Genomic DNA, 21,792 nt, shown 5'->3' with positions numbered 1-21,792 from the left:
ATGATTTCAGGAGTAGATTCCTTAAATGCCTCTTACCCCTTTAGCCCACCCCCCCAAAACCCCTCCAGTAACCCTCTGTTTGTTCTCCATATTTAAGAGTCTCTTATGTTTTGTCCCTCTCCGTTTTTATATTATTTTTGTTTCCCTTCCCTTATGTTCATTTGTTTTATCCCTTAAAGTCGTCATATGTGTGAAGTCATATGATATTTGCCTTTCTCTGACTAATTTCACTTAGCGTAATACCCTCTAGTTCCATCCACGTAGTTGCAAATGGCAAGATGTCATTCTTTTTGATTGCCGAGTAATACTCCACTGTGTGTGTGTGTGTGTGTGTGTGTGTGTGTGTGTGTGTGTGTACACACACACCATATCTTCCTTATTCATTCATCCATTGATGGACATTGGGCTCTTTCCATACTTTGGCTGCTGTTGATAGTGCTGCTATAAAATTGGGGTGCATGTATCCCTTCAAAACAGAACACCTGTATCCCTTCAATAAATACCTAGTAGTGCAATTAGCTGGGTCGTAGGGTAGTTCTATTTTTAATGTTTTGAGGAACCTCCTCCAGAGTGGCTTCTCCAGCTTGCATTCCCACCAGCAATGCAAAAGACATCCTCTGTCTCCGCATCCTCGCCAACATCTGTTGTTGCCTGAGTTGTTAATGTTAGCCAGCCTGACAGGTGTAAGGTGGTATCTCACTGTGGTTTTGAAGCACTGACTCTTGATTTTGGCTCATGTCATTATCTCATAGTTCTTGAGATGAAGCCCCGCCACAGGCTCCCCGCTGACAGGGCAGAGCCTGCTTGGAGTTCTCTCTCTCCCTCCTCTGCTCTCTGTTGCTCCCCAGCTCGCGTGCACATGTGCTCACTCTGTCTCTCTCTAATAATAAAATTTTTAAAAAGAAAGAAAATAACAAGTGTTGGTGAAGATGTGTTATTAACAGCCAAAAAGTGCTAGCAACCGAAGTATCCATCAACAGATGAAGAGATAATGGAGTATCATTCTGCCTAAAAAAGAAAGGAAATTCTGACACATGCTACAACACAGGTGAACCCTGAAGGTATTATGCTAAGTAAAATAAACCAGTCACAAAAGAACAAAGACTATAGTATTCCACCTACGTGAGGTGCCTACAGTAATCAAATTCAAGAGAAGAAAAGTACAATGGTGGTTGTCAGGGGACTGAAGAGAGGCAAAATGGGGAGTTACTATTTAACGAATATGAAGTTTCAGTTTGGGAAAATGAAAAAAATTGCAGATATAGATCGTGGTGGTAAGTTCACAAAAACGTGAATATACTCAATGCCACCAGTATACATAAAAATAATTAAACGGTACATTTTGTTACATATATTTGACCACCAAAAAACACACAAAAAAAAATACCAAAAAACAGGATAGTGAGAATGTCATAATCAGGGGCAAATTTTAGATTTCTCATCAATTAAAGATCATTTCAGCCATGATGAAAAATGTCTCAATGGTAAAACATGTTAATAAGCCTTCATAAATGGATGGCATTTGTGTCTGAGAAGGATGAGGCACTCTAGTATGAACGGCTGGCAGGTGCAGAGGACACATACATCTACTGTAAGTAGAAAATTAATTTGAATTTACAGTAGAAAATAAATTTGAACAAGTTAAGTTAGGGCCAGAATTCAGAAGCCCTTGAATGCCAACCAGAGTCTGACCAGTTCAACAAGGCGATAGTAGTAAGTTTCTCAAATGAATGTGAGTTCTGCTTAGGTATAAAGACTGAAAAGCTGGAGGGGAAGACAGGAAGACACTCAACTAACTATGGCAAACACTAATTAACACTATGACACTCAACTAACTATGGCAACTATAATGTTCCCAAATATCAGATTAAAAACTGAAATGAGCACAGAGACAGGTAGTGACTTCAAACTGACAAGAAGGGATTTCCAGAGTACTGGCTGGTAATTTACTGTTTCTTGGTCTGGATAGTGGATGTGATGGTCTTCGCTCAACTACTTCAATAAGCAGGTACTCTTATGATTTGAGCGCTCTTCTACATGTATATCATACTTCAAGTTTTGTCAAAAATAAAAGCCTAGACCTCACTTCTAAGAAACCCCCAGCTGGGAGGAAGGCATACATAAAAATATTTACCAAACAGTATAAAAGATGCAACCACAGAATATGTACAAACGACCCAAGAAGCACTGAGTTCTAAGAGAAAACCAGAGGCAGTGACATCTAAGGTGGGTTTTAAAGAGTAAATGAGTTTGTCAAATGGATGAAAAAGAGAACAGTGCTCCAGGCAAAGGAAAAAATATGAAAAAGGCACCAAAGCAAACAATAATAGAACAATTTATCCAGAGAACAAGTAGTTTTGATAGTTCAAAGATAATCTAAACTACGGTGGAAGTAGAGAAAACAGAAAAAAGTAATTAATGTAAGATGAACAATGGATGGAGAAGATTTCATCTCTGATTAGATATGGGTAGAAAAGGAAGAATGGAATAGAGATGGTTTTCAGTTTGCCATAATCAGACTACTGCCTCATCCATCACAGTTCCACCCACAAGCTAGACTCCAAGCTGAGAAGCCACTTTTTCCTCCTTCATTCAACAAGTATCTACTTTGCCCTCCAGGCAAGGTACCAAGTCAAATGCTAAGGTTATCAAGGGGCTCAGAAGCCCACTTCCTGGAGGAAAAAGCAAGCAGGGACATCAGTAATAAGGTACAATACAATGCAGGACACCTCCTGGTGAGAAGGTTTGCTACCAGAAAGGAAAGGGCTAACTTGAGTCATGAGATATGACTAAAAGCTCATCGTGAAAGGGACAAAATACAATGGGAGCAGGGGTATCATTGAGGAAACAGTTACAGATAAGCTTACACCCCTACATCCAATCCATATTTAAGTCCTGTCTCATTTCCCCAAAATACAGCTCCCTTTATCCCCACCACCGCATTCCCACCATCTTCCTTGCTTAACTCCCTACTTTCATTTGTACACAAGGCTTCAAAGCACAAGCAGGAGTGCTCTTCCTTTAAAAAATCAGATCATGAAAGGCGCCTGGGTGGCTCAGTGGGTTGAGCCTTGGACTTCTGCTCAGGTCACAATCTCGCCATTCATGGCTTCGGCATATGCTGGGCTCCGCACTGACAGTGTGGAGCCTGCTTGGGATTCTCTCTCCTTCCTGCTCTCTGCCCCTCCCCCACTCACACTTCCCTCTCTCTCCCTCTCTCAAAAATAAATAAGTGAACCTCGGGGCGCTTGGGTGGCTCAGTCGGTTGGGCGTCCTACTTTGGCTCAGATCATGATCTCACAGTTCATGAGTTTAAGCCCCGCGTCAGGCTCCATGCTGACAGGGCTCCATGCTGACATCACAGACAGAGCCTAGAGCTTGCTTTGGATTCTCTGTCTCCCTCTCGCTCAGCCCCTCCCTACTCGTACTCTGCCTCTCCCTCAAAAATAAACATTAAAAATAATTTTTAAGTAAATAAATGAATAAACTTCAAAAAAAAAAAACAAAAAAACAAAAAAACCAGATCATGAAACTCCCCACAATAGCTGCTTACAGCTCTTAGCATAAAATTCAAACATGTGACCTGGCATTCTGCAATCTCATGTGAGGCCTTCTCCCCACCCCAAAAGTTTTCAAGATCTTCAGGTCTTCTCTTAGGTCTCAAGCCACATGAAGTTCATTCCTATCTCAGGACCTTCAACACAAGCAGAGGACCGTGTTCCCTTGTCCAGATCTTCACCAGCACTACACACCACCACCCGCAACAACCAGTCTGTCCGTCATGTCTCAGGCTATTACTTTCTCAAAAAAAATTCCAGGACCCTACCAGATACTGCTGATCTCCACATGTGGTTTAGGTTTCCAGAAAAGTGTCTCATTCTGGGCATGCTGAGGCTGAGAAGCCCCTAGGACACTCAGCTCTCTGGTGTACAGGTGACCATGTAGGTCAGGTGAGACATCCACGATAAGAAGAGAAGCTTGGACTTTAGTATCTAAGTTTGAAGACAGGGAGACTGTGAGAAGAGATTCTCACCGTGGAAAAGGCACCCCTGATCTCTCAGTCACTGTCTGGAATGAAATGTTGATGATGGGAATGAAGGTGATGCCACGTCAATGGTGTGAAAAACTGAGACATGTTGGATAGAATCTCGGGCATGAGTACACTGGAAAAAAAAAAAAAAAAACAACACACAACTGAAAAGAGCCAAAAATTTAAGGAAAACCAGAAGAGTTATGTCACAATTCCACAAACTCTTCTTCTCTTTTATGTTTCCTCCACTGACAAAACCCTACTTATGTTTCATCCAGTTCAAACGCCATTCTCTTCCAGAAACCCTTCTGGACTTCTCCAAACAAAACTTATTAGCCCCCTCTCCATGCGTCCGCAAGTTTCTTTTATCATTAGTAGTGGATAAAATTTGACCCATCCACAAGTACTGTTAGGGTCTGCCCTACACTACATCTAAGCTATATACTTTCCCTACATTACACTGTCAGCTCTTGGGGGGGCACAGACGACATCTTAAATCATCTGTGGGTCTGAAAGAAAAGTGGATAAAACAGTTATTTTTTAAAAGTTAAGAAGGATAAATAACTGGCGAGAGGCTATCGGTAATTTCTCCACTTTTAACATCTTATGAAACAAAATAACAATTAAATTTGTATAAATTATTTTAATTTATTTAATTAATAACAGTAATTTAACTTACATTTTCTTAAAGTAACATATACCTGTAGTGTCCTTTAAAAAGTCAGTGCCAAAAAAAAAAAAAAATATCCTCTCATGGAAATGCTTATCCTGTGGCAACAATACAATGATGTAACCGTTTCCTTCAACATATATACGATATGCCCTAAGTTTATTTGGAGACTTACCATATCTTAACATAATCTTCTAAACTGTAGATTCTGTACAAAACAAACACCAAAAAAATGTTAGAGAGGCAGGAGGACATGAGGGTGTCTGCCAATCCTGGTTTGAGCCAACTGCCGCCTGCATTGTTGGGAAGCCATTCCTGCCAAGCCAGGGTCAGGCATTTGGTCCACATTTGTTCCAACAAGTGCTTCACACACGCACACTCCTTTAAAAGTCCACAAGAAAGACTCCAACGCCACCCGTGAATACCAGAACTAACCAGAGGGAAGTACGTCCTATTAACCAGCACGAATAGACTGAGTAATTGCACAACAAAGGTTAACTTGGTACACGCCAAAAGTCCACTCGGGTGTGGCGCACCTTCCCAGCCAGACCCAGTCCGAGAAAGACAGCACTGCACTCGCACATTCGCCCCGGCCGCGCGTGCGGGAGCTCGGGCTCCCCAATCCTCACGTCCACCCGCCAGCCAAGTTTCGGAGGCGGGGGAGGAGGGTGAGACCACGGAAACCACAAACCACAATCACTTCACAGGAAAGCTCAACTCTCCGCCACTCCCGTACCGGAAACAGCGCGCAGCCTCCGCTCCACAAGGAAGGCGGCCGAGGGGGTCGGGCGCGCGCGCCGAGTCGGCCGCGACAAAGTTTAGAAACCGGGAGAAACTTTCCCGGGAGGAAACGGCGCGTCCGCGCGGGGGCTGCAGCTCGCTCCGCTCCAGCCACTGCGGCCCCTCAACTTCCCCAGCGCCAGGAAGAGGCGGCCCCGCCCGCTCGCCCCTCCAGGGCGCAGGCCGGGAGCCCCGCAAGAGAAACCGGTCGGGCGCCGCACCGCAGCCCTTCAGAAGCCCGATTCAGGGCGGCGTCGCGGAGAAGACCGTGGCCGGCCCGCCCACAAGAGGAGCCCCTCAGCCCGGGTGCGGAGCCCGCGTCCGCCTGAAGAGTTACCTGCGGCGAGTGGGCGAGCGCAGGAAGAATTCCCGAGGCCCGAAGCCGACGGCCGCCGCTTTGTCTCCCTCCAGTCCGGCTCCGAAGAGGAAATGGGCAGCGCGGCGCCCCCGCCCCCCGCCCGCGGCCCCGGCCCCGCCCGCCCTTCCCGGCACCTCCCTCCGGCGCGCTCTTCCCGGCGCCTCCCGCCGTCGCCCCGCTTTCCAGGCCCTCGCTTTGGGGGTGAGGTCCCGACGGAGAGACGTTGGCGACGCCGAGGCGGGACCCCCAGGAGGACCTCTTGCTCTCCGCCCTTTACCCCTGAGTTACTTCATCCCAAGGCTCCAGTGGGCTTTCGGGCCGGGAGTGACACCCATCCCCGCTCCGAGAAGTAAGCAGGAGGAGCGGTGACTCCTGGAACAGCCCGCGAGCGGGGGAGGGCAGGTGAGTCACTGCTCCGCGCACAGGTGAGTCTCCCGGCGCTGCCCGCGCTGGCCCCACCCCCCAGCCGGTGGCTCAGGGACTGGGCGCGGCGACGCAGTCCTGTGGACGCTCCTCTGAGGAGTGCCACAGGTGCTTCCGAGTAACAGTCTTCCAGAAAAGTAGTCTAGGCCCACTCACTGATTTTACGGAAGGAAACTGGCCTCACAGCTTGAGGCGGAGTGGAACTAGAATCCGACTCCAGGGACCTTATAATGTGAGGTGGAAGGCCTCCTTGAAATCACCTAACTCATCCCCTCACTTGACAGATCCGGAAGCCAAGATCCCTCCGGTTGAAGGACAAGGGACATGTCACAGCAGGAACCCCTCTTGTGATTGCCCCCTGCACACACAGACACACACTTGATGGACCTGGCTTTTATCCCTACCCCTCAAGCCATTTAGGGAATGTTCATCCCCACCCTTCCTTATCTTCCTGGTGAATGCTCTAAAATAACTTCAAAACAAACAAAACAAAAAACGAACAAAACAATTACATATTCACTGTCAGCCTGATTTAAAAAAAAAAAAAAATACCTAAAGGTTTCAACTCCTTCATCCTGGGGTGATGAACAAGGTTGATTTCAGTATTGGCCTAGAAATCCAAAATAATGCAAGACCCAATACCCACTGCAATCTTGGTGCTGAGCACTGAGTAGGGTACTAGGGAGACTGCCCACAACATGTTTACCCTTTACTACTCACATCTCCTTCTCCCCCAGGGAATACAAACTCCTGGAAAACAAAACCTGTATTTCCTCCAACACCCCAGCTCAATGCTCATCCCCTAGACAGTGCCAAGTTAACATCTACAGTTGAATGTGCCCACGGTAATTCAAAGCACTCTGGGTTTCTGCTAGGTAAGAGATGTGGACAAGGCACAATAGAGGACCATGAAGGGAGAGAACAAACTTCAAAGAGAAAGAGAGACCTTAACAAGCCATTCTTGCCCCAATACACCCCATTCTCTTTCTGTCTTCAGAGTCTTTGCTCCTGTAGTCTCCCTTGCCTGGAATGCCATGGCTTCCCCCCACTACCACACTTGGCTACCTCAGAACATAGTAATCAATCAATAAATATCTGTTTGAACCAACAAGAGACAGTTAAGGGATTATACTCCATACCTTTGTATATCCATCACTTCACTCAGGAGCAGCTACTTAACTTGTGAGTCCCCTTGTTCAAAAATTATTAACAATTTCAAGACAGCAGAGTATTCATGAAGCCATTCTAAGCATAAGGCCCTACTATAGGTTTAATATTTATGTCCCCAAAAGTTCATATTTTGAAAACCTAGTGCCAAAACTCATGGTATTAGGAGAGGGACTTTGGGGAGGTGACTAGGTCATAAGGGTGGAGCCCTCTGGAATGGGATTAGTGCCCTTATAAAAGAGGTCCCAGAGACATCCCTTGCCCCTTCTGCCATGTGAGGACACAGCAAGAAGGCTCTATGAACCACAAAGAGAGGAAGAGAACTCTCACCAGAATGTTACCATGCTGATACCTTGATCTTGGACTTTCCAGTCCCCAGAACTATGAGAAAGGAATTTCTCAGTCTGTGGTATTTTGTTATAGCAGTGCAAAGGCCTTAAAGATGAAAGTGCAAGGGTTGTTTTGAGAAGAGAAGGGTCAGGTGACAAAAAGGATATGCTAAGGGACTTGCAGTATGCCCTGTAAGCTAGGGGAGTCAGCTTTCTACCTCTGAGAAACCTTGAAAAGCTTACCAGGAAGACTTGAGCTTTAACCTGTCCCAGGCACTTCCTTTGTGCCAGGTGGTGGGGGAGCCATGACACGATAGAGAATAAAACTACCCTGATGCTCTTCTCACACAACTTAAAATATAATGGAAGAGACAGCTATTAAAACAGGTAAAACTATAACAAGGAAGTCAAGTGTGAAGACAGAAGAGAGATAGAAGTAGATATGAGGGGGAAATTAACCTAGGCTGGGTTCAGCGACCTGAGGAAGTGACCTTTATGTTATGACACACGCCGGTCATACTTTAGCACTCACCTCTCTACCAAAATTGCTTTCATCAAGGTCTCTGATAACCTCCATGATGCCAAATCCAGTGGTCAGTCTCGTGCACAGTTGACTTTTACCATCATCACTGCTTGATCACTCTCCTTCTTGACACACGATCTTCATTGGGCCTCCAGGACACTAGGTTCTTCTGAGTTTCTTCAGCATCCCTAGCTGCAACTTCTTATTCTCCTTTGGAGATTCCTTCTAAATCCTCCCAACCTTTAAATGTTAGAGCAGTAGTTCTCAAAGTGCACTCCAAGGACTCCTGAGTCCCTTTTTTTGGGGGGGGGGGGGGGGGAAAGGTGAAAACTATTTTCATAATAATATTAGAATATCATTTGCCTTTTTCACTCCCAGTCTTTCATGGTGTACACTATAGTGTTCCAGACGACATGATGTATCATATGGCATCACACAGAATGCAGAAGCAGATGGAGAATCCAGTTACCTTTTATTAAACCAGACAGTTAAAGAGATTTGCAAAAATGCAAATAATAATGACACTTCTCCCTAAATTTCCTTTTGTTTTCGACAACATTGTCATTTTGCTTTAAAAGATGTTATTGATGATAATGTAATAATACAGTAAATATTGACAGACAAAACTCACATAAACAAAAGCTCTTTGAGATCCTCAAAAAGTTTTAAGAGTGTAGAAGATTCTTGAGATCAAAAAGTTTAAGAACTGATGTTACAGTGTCCCAGGATCCATCCTTAGACCCTTTTGTCTGCCATAAACCCATTGGCAACTTCATCCAATCTTTTGGCATTAAATATGCTGACAATTCCAGGTTTATGATGCAACCTGAACCTTTCCCTTGAATTCTAACTCCCATATTCATTTCCCTACTTGATACCTCCATTTGGATACCTAGTAGGCATCTAGACATTTCACTTTATATGTCTATATGTCTAAAACTGATTTCCTGACAACTGTCCAAACCTGCTGATCCCACAGTTTTCTTCCTTTCATTAAATGGCAACTCCATTCTTCTAGTTGTTTAGGCCAAAAACCTTGGAATCATCCTTGACCATGTTCTTTTCCTCACACATTTTATATCTGATTACTCAACCAATCCTGTGCCTCTACCTTCAAAATGTAGTGTGTGTGTGTGTGTGTGTGTGTGTGTGTGTGTGTGTGTATTTTATACCATTTCCACTGTTAACATCCTGAATCAAGCCATCATTATCACTTACTTGAATTTCACAGAAGCCTCCTAACTGGTCTCCTTACTTTCGCCCTTGCCTCCCACAGTCTACTCTTATTTCAGCAGCTGGAGTGATTCTGTTAAAATATAAGTCCATACATGTCACTCCTACTCTGCCCAGAATCCTCCAATGGCTCCTATCCCACCCAGAGGAAAAGGCAAGGTCCTTATAAGGGCCTGCAGACCTTACCTGCTCCTACACATTTCTCTGACACACTGGCCTCTTTACTATTCCTGGAACCCATCAGGCAGGCTCTCCCCTTAGGGCCTTTGCTTTCTGCCTGGAATGCTCTCCTTCAAATAACTGCCTGACTCACACTCTCTCACCTCCCCCAGGTCTAGGCTCAGCTGTCACTTTTTGAGGGAGGCCTCTTGGCCACCCTATTTAAAATTGCAACCATTTCATCCAACATCCCCATCCCTCTTTCCTTGCTTTTTATTTCTCCTTAGAGTATATCACCATCTGACATATAAAGTCATACTTATATTTATATTTATATTTATATATTTATTTTTTAACTTATTGTTTTCTCCTGTTTTCCACCAGAATTTAAGCCTCATGAGGGTGAGAATTGTTGTCTATTTTATTCAGTGCTATGTCTTTGATGCCTAGAATAGTGCCTGGTACATAGCAGATCCCTCAATAAATATTTGTTGAATGAATGAAAGAATGAATAAGTGGGACCTTAAAAAAAGACAATGACAAAATGGATAGGGAGGGAAGGAAAGAGTTTGATTCTAGACCAAGGGACAAGGAACTTTGAACGTCCTGAGTCCCATTACAGGAAAAGAAGTTCTCTGATTTAGGAGCTGGTGAGGTAAGCAGAGGCCAGACTGGAGAGGGCTTTTTAAGGCTTCACACTTTACTACGAGGGGAAGGGGACACTACAAAGGATTTTACACAAAGAGATAATATGGTCTTATTTTGTTTTTAAAAATTTTGCTTTGGAAGAAAGCAGATTGTAAAGCAGTGCACATAATACTGTATTTATGTTTGAACAACATATACATATCCATTTTAATGCTCTTTCCTCATAGCTGCTAAGCCATTTAAAACATATCATCTGTTCAGAACCCTCCAGTTTGTCCTATCTCACTCAGAATAAAATCTACAAGATCTTGCCTAGCAACCTCAGACCCATCTTTGGCTTTTCCCCTACATCTTTCCCTACTGCCCTGTACTTTTCCATAACACATCAAGCACTTTGCTGCCTCGTGGCCTTTGCGTTTCCAGTTCCTTATGCTTGGAATGGTCTTCCCCCCATAGCATTTTATCTCACCCCATGGCTTCATTCAGATCTCAAAGGTCTCCTTGTTCAAGCGGCATTCCCTAACTGCCCTTCATAAAATACCACTAGCACCCACTTCCCTCCCCTACCCTCTCCATTATATTTCATATTTTTTAAAGATATTTTTAAATTTTAATGTATTTTTTTTGAGAGAGAGAGAGAGAGAGAGCGCACATGAGTGGGGGAGAGAGGCAAAGGGAGAAAAAGAGAGAATCTTAAGCAGGCTCCTTGATCAGTGTGGAGCCAGATGAGGGGCTCAGTTCCATGACCCTGGGATCATGACCTGAACTGAAATTGAGATTTGGACACCCCACCACTGAACCAGCCATGTGTCCTTCCATTTTATTTCTTTATCCTACTGTACTTCATAGCACTAGTCACCACCTAATACATTATATGAGTACTTATTTACTATCTGTCTTCTCCATTAGAATGTAAGTGTTGTTAAAGCAGGTAAATTTTTCTGTTCATTGTTGTGGTTCCAGCACCTAGAACTGTGCCTGGCAGATAAGAGGTTCTCAGTTGAATGAATGGTTACAAGTGTGTAACAATACACAGCAAAGTTTTGTGATTACATGCTGGGAGAGGAGTTAAGAGCACTTTTAGGTTTTCTGTATATAGAATAGTATATAAGGGTAGTGCATGGAAAAAAGTGGATAGATTTGGGACCTATGCAAAAGGACAGAAGATCCTCAGTCTTGCCAGTAGATTGGATATGGAGCTTTCTAACTTGATCAGCTGAAGAAATTATGGTGCCACTGACCCAGATGGAGAGCTCTGGAGGTAAAGGAGGTACAGATAGCGTGAAAAACAATGCAGACAAAGAGCTGTTTTCTGTCATGCTTAGTTTTAGTACCTACCAGACATCTAAGAAGAGATATTCTGTAGACAGCAGTATATCCAAATCTGAACTCAGGAAAGGCCGAGTGGAGATAGAGGTATGGGACTCATCTGCACCTGGAGAACGTGCAGAAAGAAAAGATGGAGGCCCACGATCAACTTTTAAGAGAAAGAAGAGCTAGAACGGGAGACCGAGTTCCCTTCTGCAGCCCCAGAGCCCTCCTTTTCCTTTCCTACATCATGATCTTGTCAATTTCCTGCGCCCTCTACTTGGAAGTCTCTTTGCCCTAACTCTTCATCTTGCCTCCTTCTTTTTCTTTTTTTTTTTTAAATTAAATATTTTATTTAGTGTCTGTATGCTGGATTTTTTAGATCACTTACACTGTTTTTTCCCCAATCTTTTCAGCCATTTTTAAAATATTTTATTCTTTTTGGAACAGTTTTAGGTTCATGACAAAATTGAGAGAGGTAGAGATTTCCCATATAGACCTTGTATCCACACATTCATAGCCTCCCCCATTATCAGTGTTCCCCACCAGAGTGGTACATTTGTTAAAACTGATGAGCCTATATTGACCCATCATAATCACCCAAAACCACAGTTTACATTACATTTGACTCTTGGTGTATATTCTACAGGTTTGGACAAACGTGTAGTAACATGTATCTGTCATTATAATACTGTACAAAGTATTTTCACTATCCTGAAAATCTGCTATGCTTTGCCTATTCATCCCTGCCTCTGCTTCTCATTCTTAAGGACCAATTTTGACATCGCCTGGTCAGAGAGGCCTTCCCTGACCACACCCCCACACCCCAGCCACTCTCTACCACATTACCTTATTTCTACTCTCTATAGCACTCATCCCTCTCTAGAATTGCCTTGTTTGTCTACTGGTTTATTTTCTGTCTCCTCCATTAGATTCTAAGTTTCATGAGGACAGGAATCTTTCTGACTTTTTCCACTTCTCTGCTTCTGCATAGTACCTGGAACATAAAATGCACTTTAAAAATATTTGCAGGGTCGCCTTTATTGGCTGGCTCAGTCAATAAAGCATATAACTCTTGATCTCATGGTCGTGAGTTTGAGCCCCTTGTTGGGTACAGAGATTATTTAAATAAATAAAACTTTACAAAATATATTGGCAGAAAGAATGAGTGGCCATAGATATGGGAGGAAAACCAAGTGGCAGTGAAGCCAAGAAATTGTTCACTAATGTCAATTGATGACATTTGGGTTGAGGCTTGCATTTAGTTAACCTTGCATTAAGGTTTCAACTTACTTCAGGTTGCTGAACATAGAGCGCATAATCATGAGGGTTAAACTACACTAAGAATGTAATAGAAAAACAATGAAAAGAATCAGCAAGGCTTTATGGAATATTCTAAAAAGTTACACAAAATAATGTCAACATGTCAATAAAGATGAACTATCAGAGATCATTTTGGAGACTCTCTACATTATGACAGTTTTGTTATTATTTATCTACATTGGACTGGTTAAATATCTTCACAGTTTGCAAAGCACTTTTCCAGGATATTATCTCATGGGAGGCACTTCACAACCCTTAAGGAAAGTAAAACCAAATGAGTGAAGTTCCAAAACTGATGAAGATGAGAACTGGCTTGGCAGCCTTGGAATGAAAAGTTGGAAAATCTTTACCTCTTGTTGTGGCCGTGAAATAATGAACACACACACACACACACACACACACACACACACACACACACGACCACCACCAATATTAAGTCCCATAGAAGAGATCAAAGTGACTCTTGGCTTAACCTGAAGAAAGCTAACAAAGAAGGTCAGATTTGGACAAGAGTCAATAAAAACTAAAGGTAAAACCACTGTGTAGGACCACATGAGGGTCAAAGACAAATGAATGCCTGATGGCCCTGATTGCCTATTTCTCTCCAGACAGGTGGGGGGAAAGCAGTAAAGCCCTGCCACCCTGGAAGCTTTGTCTATTATTCCTCATTTCTGTATAGCTCAGTAACTCACAACTCAGGCTGCACATCAGAATCACCTGGAGAGTTTTTGTTTGTTTTTTTAAGAGAGTGCAAGCACCAAATTGGGGAGAGGGGCAGAGGGAGAGAATCTTAAGCTCCGTGCGGAGCCTGACACAGGGCTCAATCCCATGGCCCTGGGATCATGACCTGAGTTGAAACTAAGGGTTGGACACTTAACCAACTGAGCCACCCAGGTGCCACTGGAAATCTTTTTAAAATATGATACCTAGGGGGTGCCTGGGTGGCTCAGTCAGTTGAGCATCTGACTCTTGATTTCAGCTTGTGAGCTCACAGTTCCTGAGATTGAGCCCTACATCAGGCTCTGGGTGACAGCGTGAAGCCTGCTTGGGATTCTCTCTCTCGTTCTCTCTGCCCTTGCCCCACTAGTGTTCACACAATATCTCTCTCTCTCTCTCTCTCTCTCTCTCTCTTTCTCTCTCTCTCTCAAATAGGGTACCTGGGTGGCTCAGTCAGTTAAGTGTCTGTCTTTGGCTTAGGTCATGGTGTCACAGTTCATGAGTTCAAGCCCCGCATCAGGCTTTATGCTGATAGCGCGGAGCCTGCTTGAGATTCTCTCTCTCCTCTCTCTCTGCCCCTACCCTGCTTGCATTCTCTGTGTCAAAATAAATAAATAAAACTTTCTTTTAAAAATTAAACTAAAAAAAGCGTCATTAAAGAAAATATATCATACCCAGGCACCACCACCAGAAGCAGGGATTCAACTCTTCCTAGGTAGGGACTAAGCAATTTTTAAATCTCCCAAGTTGATTCTAATATGCAGCCAGAGTTGAGAAAACACTGATAACTATTCTAAGCCCAGACAGAAAACAAAGTCAAGTCAAGTATACTTACAACTCACTCATTAATTCATTTGCTCATATAATAATAATTACTTTAGGGGCACCTGACTGACTCAGTAAGTAGAGCATGCGACTCTTGATCTCAGGGTCATCAGTTCGAGCCCCACATGGAGCGTAGAGATTACTTAAATAAATAAAACATAAAAAAATTATTTTAAGACTCCATAACTGAAAATAATAATAGCTCATAGCTAACAAGTCTTTGGTATATGCCAAGCTTTGTGCTAAGAACTTCATGTGTCACCCAAGCCTCTCAACAATCCTGAAACAGTTACTACTTTTTTCCTCATTCTATGGATGAGAAAACATAGACTCAGGTCACACTGGGAATATGTGACAGTGCTAGGACCCAAATCCCCCAGAATCCAGAACCAGACTCTTAACGACCCCCACTTAGCCTCTGAATATCAATGCCTTGTAAAAACTTTTTGTTGAAAAGCCAAATTCAAACAGTTTTCATGTCAAGACTACATCATGATGGAAATAATTTAAATTCCAGGTTCTTAAGCTGTATGCATTTTGTCTTTTTGCATAGCTCCAATTTGACAAATGGGGCTGGCTGGGGTCTTGGGGGTGGGGGGAGGCCAAGAGCTCACTTGCCTCTCTTAGGTTTGTTTTGTTTTTTTTTAATGTTCTTATTTTTGAGAGAGAGAGAGAGAGCGCTGCACGCATGCATACGAAGACAGGTGAAGGAGGGACAGACAGAGGGGGACAGAGGATCAGAAGCGGGCTCTGTGCCGACAGGAGAGAGGCTGATGTGGGGCTTGAACCCACAAACCAGGAGATCATGACCTGAGCCAAAGTCACACTCTCAACCATCTGAGCCATCCAGGTGCCTCCACTGGGTTAAGTTTTAAATAAAAAAATCAGGGCGCCTCGGTGGCTCAGTTGGTTAAGTGTCCAACTTCAGCTCAGGCCATGATCTAACGGTTCATGAGTTCGAGCCCCGCAAGTTCGGGCTCTGTGCTGACGGCTTGAAGCCTGCTTTGGATTCTGTGTCTCACTCTCTCTCTCTACCCCTCCCACTCATGCTCTCTCTCTCTCTCTCTCTAAACAGTAAACATGAAAAAAATTTTAATAAATAAAATAAAAACATCAAACTAAGGCCCTTGACACTTATACCACATGTGTAAGGTTCTCTTTATTCATGCTATTCATCTTCCCTGCAGAAAGTAAAATCAAGATTTAGTTCTTAAAATCAGTCAGCAGCGGGTGTTCATGATTCTCTCCTCTCTGATATGATCAAAGATGTGTACACAAAAACAAACACTTCCCTCCCCTTTCATGCTCATATTTTTGTTGATGACAATGGAAAAGGGAACTTGAAAGGAAAAAAGTTAAGGACTGTGACAACGAAGCAAAATTTTATCTAAAATTAAGTCTTTTAAAAAGGGGAGAGAATGGAGGAGTGGGGATGGGCTTTATTCTTCTCTTGAAGAGTATCAGTGGGCTTTATTATGAAAACCTGGTTCTTTGTATTCACTATTCTAAAAATTCTTTTTTTGTCTGGCATTCTTAGATTTTAATAGGAGTATGAAAAGTGCGATCAAAATAAGAATTGTTGCGTTGTAGCATAAATGGAATTAAACTATTACACTTTAGATCTCAGATGTATTGGTGAATGAGTCATATGTCTCCATTCATTGCTTCTGTTGCCTGACAACAATTTTTCTAGATTCTAAGAAACTTTGAGGAAAATAAAATCCACTGGAACAAAGCAGAGAGATACATCTGCCAGGAATCTTTACATGCTCCTGTAGGTCTGCATACAAGCATTCTGCATACAGGAGAACTTAAAATGGAAGCCAAGTCAGCCTTTGCTTTTTGTTTACCCAGAATGAATCTGATTCTGGGTTGACTGGACTCTACTGGGCTGAGTAGGCCATGGGATTCCCGGACTACAGGAGCTCCCAGTGGAGCATGGCAAACCTACAATCTGGACTGGTTCTTACCGGTCTGGCTTCTTTATTTCTTTAATCACAATAAATCACTCTTCCATCTGCCTAGGAGCCTGGCAGAAACCTGCCCCTCTATCACTGAAGACAATTATCATATTCATTTGTCCATTCATTTGTTCAATCAACAAATATTTCAGAGCACCTATTATATGACACACATTGTACTAGACCCTGGAGATACAGTAGTGAGCAGCCCTCATGAAATTTACATTCTAGAAAAGGAGAAAGACAGTAATGTAACAATTAAATGGACAATATGATTTCAAATAGAGTAAATATTAAGAGTGATGTGGAAGAAGCATGCTCATTTAGATAGGTCAGGAAAGGCCTCACTAAAAAGATGGTGTTTGAGCTGAGACTTGAATGACCAGAAGAGCATGGTGATGGAGCCAAATGTCCCAGAGGAGGAAACTGCATGTGCAAAAGCCCCAGGATGGGAATAAGCATGGCATATTGAAGGAAGAAAAGGAAGGCCATTGTACTGAGGGGTAGTAAATGACGAAAAGAGTAGCACTAGATAAGGCCACAAAAGTAGGCAGGAGCCAAATCAGTGGAAGGCTCTGTAGGTGACAATAAGGAGTTTGGATTATCCTTTTAAAGCAGCAGGAGGCTCCCAGGGGATTAAGAATTGGAGTGAAAATGATCTGATTTGTATTTTTAATTATTTTTTTAAGTTTATTTATTTATTTTGAGTGAGAGAGTGAGAGCAAGAGAGAGAGAGAGAAGGGGAAGATACAGAGGGAGAGAGAGAATCCCACGCAGACTCCGCACCAGTGGGGAGCTTGATCCCACAAAATGTGAAATCATGACCTGAGCCCAAGAGTCAGGAGCGCAACCAAGTGAGCCACCCAGGTGCCCCTGATTTGCATTCTTAAAAGGTCACTTTGAGGTGCCTGGCTGGCTCAGCCAATAGAGAATACAACTCTTGATCTAGGGTCATGAGTTCAAGCCCCACATTGGGAGTGGAGCCTATATCATTAAAAATAAATAGTAAATAAATAAATAAATAGTCACTTTGTTGTATTAAAAATGGAGTGTAAGAGAACATAAGTGAATGCCTATCATCATTCATTCATCTATTCATATATTCAGAATATTTTTTGGGTGCCTAATTGCCAGGCAATGTGCCAAGCACTGGAAATCATGGTGACAAAAGCATTATTCCTCCCCTCAAGGAGCTTACAAGACCATTGGAGAGACACAGGAGTACATAGTCTCTTATAATGAGCTAAGTGCTGTGCTGGGAATAATCTCCATGTGACATGGGAACCCAGAAGAATTCATTCATTCATTCCTTTAGTAAATACTTATGTGCCCAGGTCTTAAGATACAATGGTGAACTAAACAGACAAGGCACATATCCCCATGGTGTTTACAGATTAGTGGAGGAGATACACCAATTAAACACACAGACCTATCATTACCCATTGTGATATGACCTATGGAAGACAAATGATGTGACTGTATAGGAGGGGAGCCTGGCATAGTCCGGGAGGGCTCAGGAACCCTGAAGCATGAGCTGCAGCTATGTATTTTAAGTAGAAATTTTAGGTAGAAAAGGAGAGGAAGATTGTCAATTATACCTCAATAAAGCTGGGGAAAGAGTAGGGAGAGAGTACTGTGGGCCAACCCCAGCTAGGTGGATTGGGAAACACTGTCTGACATCTAAGCTGAGTCCTGAAGGATAAGTAGAAGTTAGCCAGGTGAGGGGAGTTAGAGGGGGGAAGAGAAGGCATTCCAGGACGATAGAATGGCCTATGCAAAGACATGGAGGCAACAGAAAACACACCGCATTCTGGAAAAAAGCCAAGTGTTCAATATGGCTGGGCTGTATAGTAGTAAGGCACAGCAAGATTAAAGAGAATGGGGAGGTAAAGCAGGATTAGAATCTTTTGAACTTCATTCTGAGGGCAGCAGGAAACTGCTAAAGGACTTCAAGCAGGACAAAGACCAGGCCCAATGAAGTATTAGGAACTTCTCTGGACACACAGAGAAAACTGGCTGTGCCCTCACAACCTGCCATACTTTATCTAGAAGAGATCTTACTGAAAGTAGGTGTTAGGCTTTCATGGAAATCCCTCTTCAGGCTTTCTGAGCTGAGGGAGGGCTAGTTTAGCAAATGAGTTTGGCCACCCTATTTGGCCACTCTATTACTGCCTCTTCCCACTGTCCACAGCCCAGCACAGGACTAGCAGGATTAATGAATTCAAAAGACATCTGCTGGTTGTGCTGAGCAACAACTTATCTGGGTCTCCATAACTGGGCACACCAGGGAACCCAGTTTCCTCTAGCCTCATGGGCCATAATGTGGTGGACAGAGCAAGGGCCCTTCCGATATCAATGGTTTATTCCTTTCATTAATTTGCTTAAGGTGAGGTTATGGACAACCCTCCCCCCGCCACATGCACACCCAGACTAGTATCATTTGCACTCAGCATTTTGCTTTCATCTTGAACTTCCAGCCAAACATCTAGCTCTCTAGACCAAAGCCATTTTAGCCTGGTAGTGGGCAATGTCTTCTGATTGCTCTGCCCTCCAAGGGGTCTTTAGATTCAGGGGTGGGGGAAGGTGTCCTGTGTCTCCTTGAGACTAAGGCCCAGGACACCAGGGTGAGATTTCCAAAATGTTGCCTAGGTGCATCCTTCCTGCCTCAGATGGCTTCCCATTGTTACAGGATAAAATCTAAACAATTTAGCCCAGCCTACAGGGCCCTTGGGAACACCCCCTTCCATGAGCTGTCCCCCTGCCTAGAGGGCCCTTTCCCCAGATATCCCTGTGATGGTACCTTCTTATCATTCGAGTCTCAAATTAAATGGTACCTTCTCAATTTGGCCTCCCTGAGAACCCACTCTAAGATAGCTGGATAGTCACTCTCTATCTCATCATCCCACTGTATTTTCTTCATAGCATACGTCACCATCTAAAATTAGTTGTTTATCTACTTGCTGATTGTTGGTCTTCTCCCTCTAGGATGTGGCCTGACAGCTTGGCTCTTGTCTGCTGCTTGGTTCTTGTTCACTGTTTCATCCCCAGTATCTAGAACAATGTCTGGCACATAGTGGTGCTGAATGAATGAACAGTCCTGGCCTATCTTCATCCTACTCCATCCCTGCAGTGTTCCCTAAGCTTTGGAGGGATGGAGGTGGGTGGAGGTCTTCAGACCTGCCTTGTTAATGATAGCCCCTAATGCCTACAACCTGGAACGACTTTCCTCCCTTCCTGGCCACCAACCTCCTCACTTCCACACTTATTTTCCCTTTTCTTCCTCGTCATTCATGGACTCCCATGGATAGGAGTACAGGAAAATGCTCACTATCAACTCTTGCAGGATTAAACAAAGAGGCCCAGAAAAGTGACAGCTAAAGTTTGCACAGTGCTTCCCACCCCTCCAAGCATGTCCTCAAACTTTATCTCACTATGGTCTATGGGGAAGGGAAGTAATTTTTATCCTATCAGTGAGACTCAGAGAGGTCCAGCAGCCTGCCCAAGGAGTGAGTTGCTCTATTAGCAGTGCCTTTATTCTGCTATTTGGGAGCTCTTAACATGCTCATCCAAGATTTAGTTGCTAAGCTCCTAGGACATGTGTGTAATTGTTGTCTAAAATACAGAACAGCAGAATGTGTAATTAGGTGCTTTTAATAAAGCCCTTTTGGGGGCGCCTGGGTGGCGCAGTCGGTTAAGCGTCCGACTTCAGCCAGGTCACGATCTCGCGGTCCGTGAGTTCGAGCCCCGCGTCGGGCTCTGGGCTGATGGCTCAGAGCCTGGAGCCTGTTTCTGATTCTGTGTCTCCCTCTCTCTCTGCCCCTCCCCCGTTCATGCTCTGTCTCTCTCTGTCCCAAAAATAAAAAAAATAATAATAATAAAAAAAAAAAACGTTTAATAAAGCCCTTTTGGATGATGCAGATGCTGATGCTGATGATGCTGAAGATGATGGCAATTTTTGATAATGATGACGATGAAGATGCTATCCTTGAAGACAAGGACCAGTAGGGAGCCCTTCTCTCAGAATGGAGCCAGAGCCAGCACCACGGGCAAAGGGCTGATCAGGATGCAGCACTGCCTAGCATGTGATCTGAACTGGAGTTAGGCCACCTGTGACCTCCTCAGGGCTCCATTCTAATTGTTTGTGTGGCCTCACCAAGTGTCAATTTCCTCACCTCTAAATGGAAAGATTACCTGACTCTCATGGTTGTCGGGAGGCTCTTTGGAAGTAATCAAACAGGCTTATTATCACCGAGCCTTTATCACAGTAAATGCTTTGTGGTTATACTACCAAATTCTTACAAACAGCATACTTTAGGACAGGTAATGTTCTAAGCACTTTATATATATTAGCTCATTTATGTAACACACTATAAGGTAGGAATGAACATCCTCACCTCTGTTTAATAGAGAAACTAAGGCACACACCGGGAAGTAGAATAATTTGACGATAATCACAGAGCCAGAAAGTGCCAGACCTGGGTGTTGGACCAGGTGTGAGTCCAGAGGCATCACACAGCCGTGGTGACCATGGAGACACACTGCTCAGATCTCCCTTTGAAAGAACTGTTGCGGTGGACAGAGTTGGGCCACCTTGAGACTCATCACAGCATCCACACCAAGGCCTTGCTTGTTCTGGGCCACTCTCAGCCTCTGACCCACAGCAGGGGTGCCAGAGCCGGGCCATTCCTGCCCAACATGAGACTCCTCTGATGGGCAACTTTTGTGTGCATGTGGTAAAATATACATAACATGAAATTTTCCAAATTTATCATTTTAGCTATTTTTAAATATACAGATCAGTGGCATTACGTACATTCACATTGTTGTGCAACCATCATTGTCATTCATCTTCAGAACCTTTTCATCTTCCCAAACTGAAACCTCATACCCATTAAACATTAACTCCTCAGGGTGCCTGGGTGCCAGTCGGCTGAGTATCCAACTCTTGATTTTGGCTCAGGTCATGATCTCACCTTCATGAGATCAAGCCCACATCAGACTTAGCACTGGACATGGAGCCTGTTTAAGATTCTCTCTCTCTCCTTTTCTTTCTGCCCCTCTCCTGTACTCTCTCTCTCTTAAAAAAAAAATTGGGGCACCTGGGTGGCTCAGTTGGTCAAGCAGCTGACTTTGGCTCAGGTCATGATCTCACAGTTCATGAGTTCAAGCCCCACATTGGGCTCTGTGCTGACAGCTCAGAGCCTGGAGCCTGCTTCAGATTCTGTGTCTCCCTCTCTCTCTGCCCCTCCCCAGCTCTCTCTCTCTCTCTCTCTCTCTCTCAAACAAATAAACATTAAAATTGTTTTTAAAAAATTAACTCCTCAGTTTACATAGTATA

The 21,792-nt window shown here is 43.7% G+C and overlaps 1 protein-coding gene and 1 long non-coding RNA gene across 3 annotated transcripts in view; one reads left to right on the top strand and one right to left on the bottom strand.

Moving 5' to 3' along the window:
• The window catches only part of CTNNA1 (catenin alpha 1), a 182,786-nt gene extending 176,855 nt beyond the window's left edge, over positions 1-5,931 (bottom strand). Inside the window, exon 1 of one of the 2 annotated variants that reach the window (XM_040444605.1) lies at positions 5,818-5,931. The gene's annotated coding sequence lies outside the window, so the exon portion shown is untranslated. Of the gene's footprint in view, positions 1-5,436; positions 5,541-5,817 lie in introns of those variants that run through there. The other variant, XM_040444606.1, reaches the window with a different exon arrangement.
• Positions 5,932-5,965: 34 nt separating this feature from the next.
• LOC121010775 (uncharacterized) lies at positions 5,966-20,649 on the top strand. The gene is made up of 2 exons (XR_005781360.1): positions 5,966-6,263; positions 20,373-20,649. It is a non-coding gene; the product is annotated as an uncharacterized LOC121010775 (long non-coding RNA).
• The last annotated feature ends 1,143 nt before the right edge of the window (positions 20,650-21,792 follow it).

The sequence above is a fragment of the Herpailurus yagouaroundi genome, unplaced genomic scaffold, assembly GCF_014898765.1.
Source record: "Herpailurus yagouaroundi ecotype Mexico unplaced genomic scaffold, PumYag 192, whole genome shotgun sequence".
In the NCBI taxonomy this organism is placed as follows: Eukaryota; Metazoa; Chordata; class Mammalia; order Carnivora; family Felidae; genus Herpailurus; species Herpailurus yagouaroundi.
This window is presented reverse-complemented; position numbering and strand designations above follow the sequence as displayed.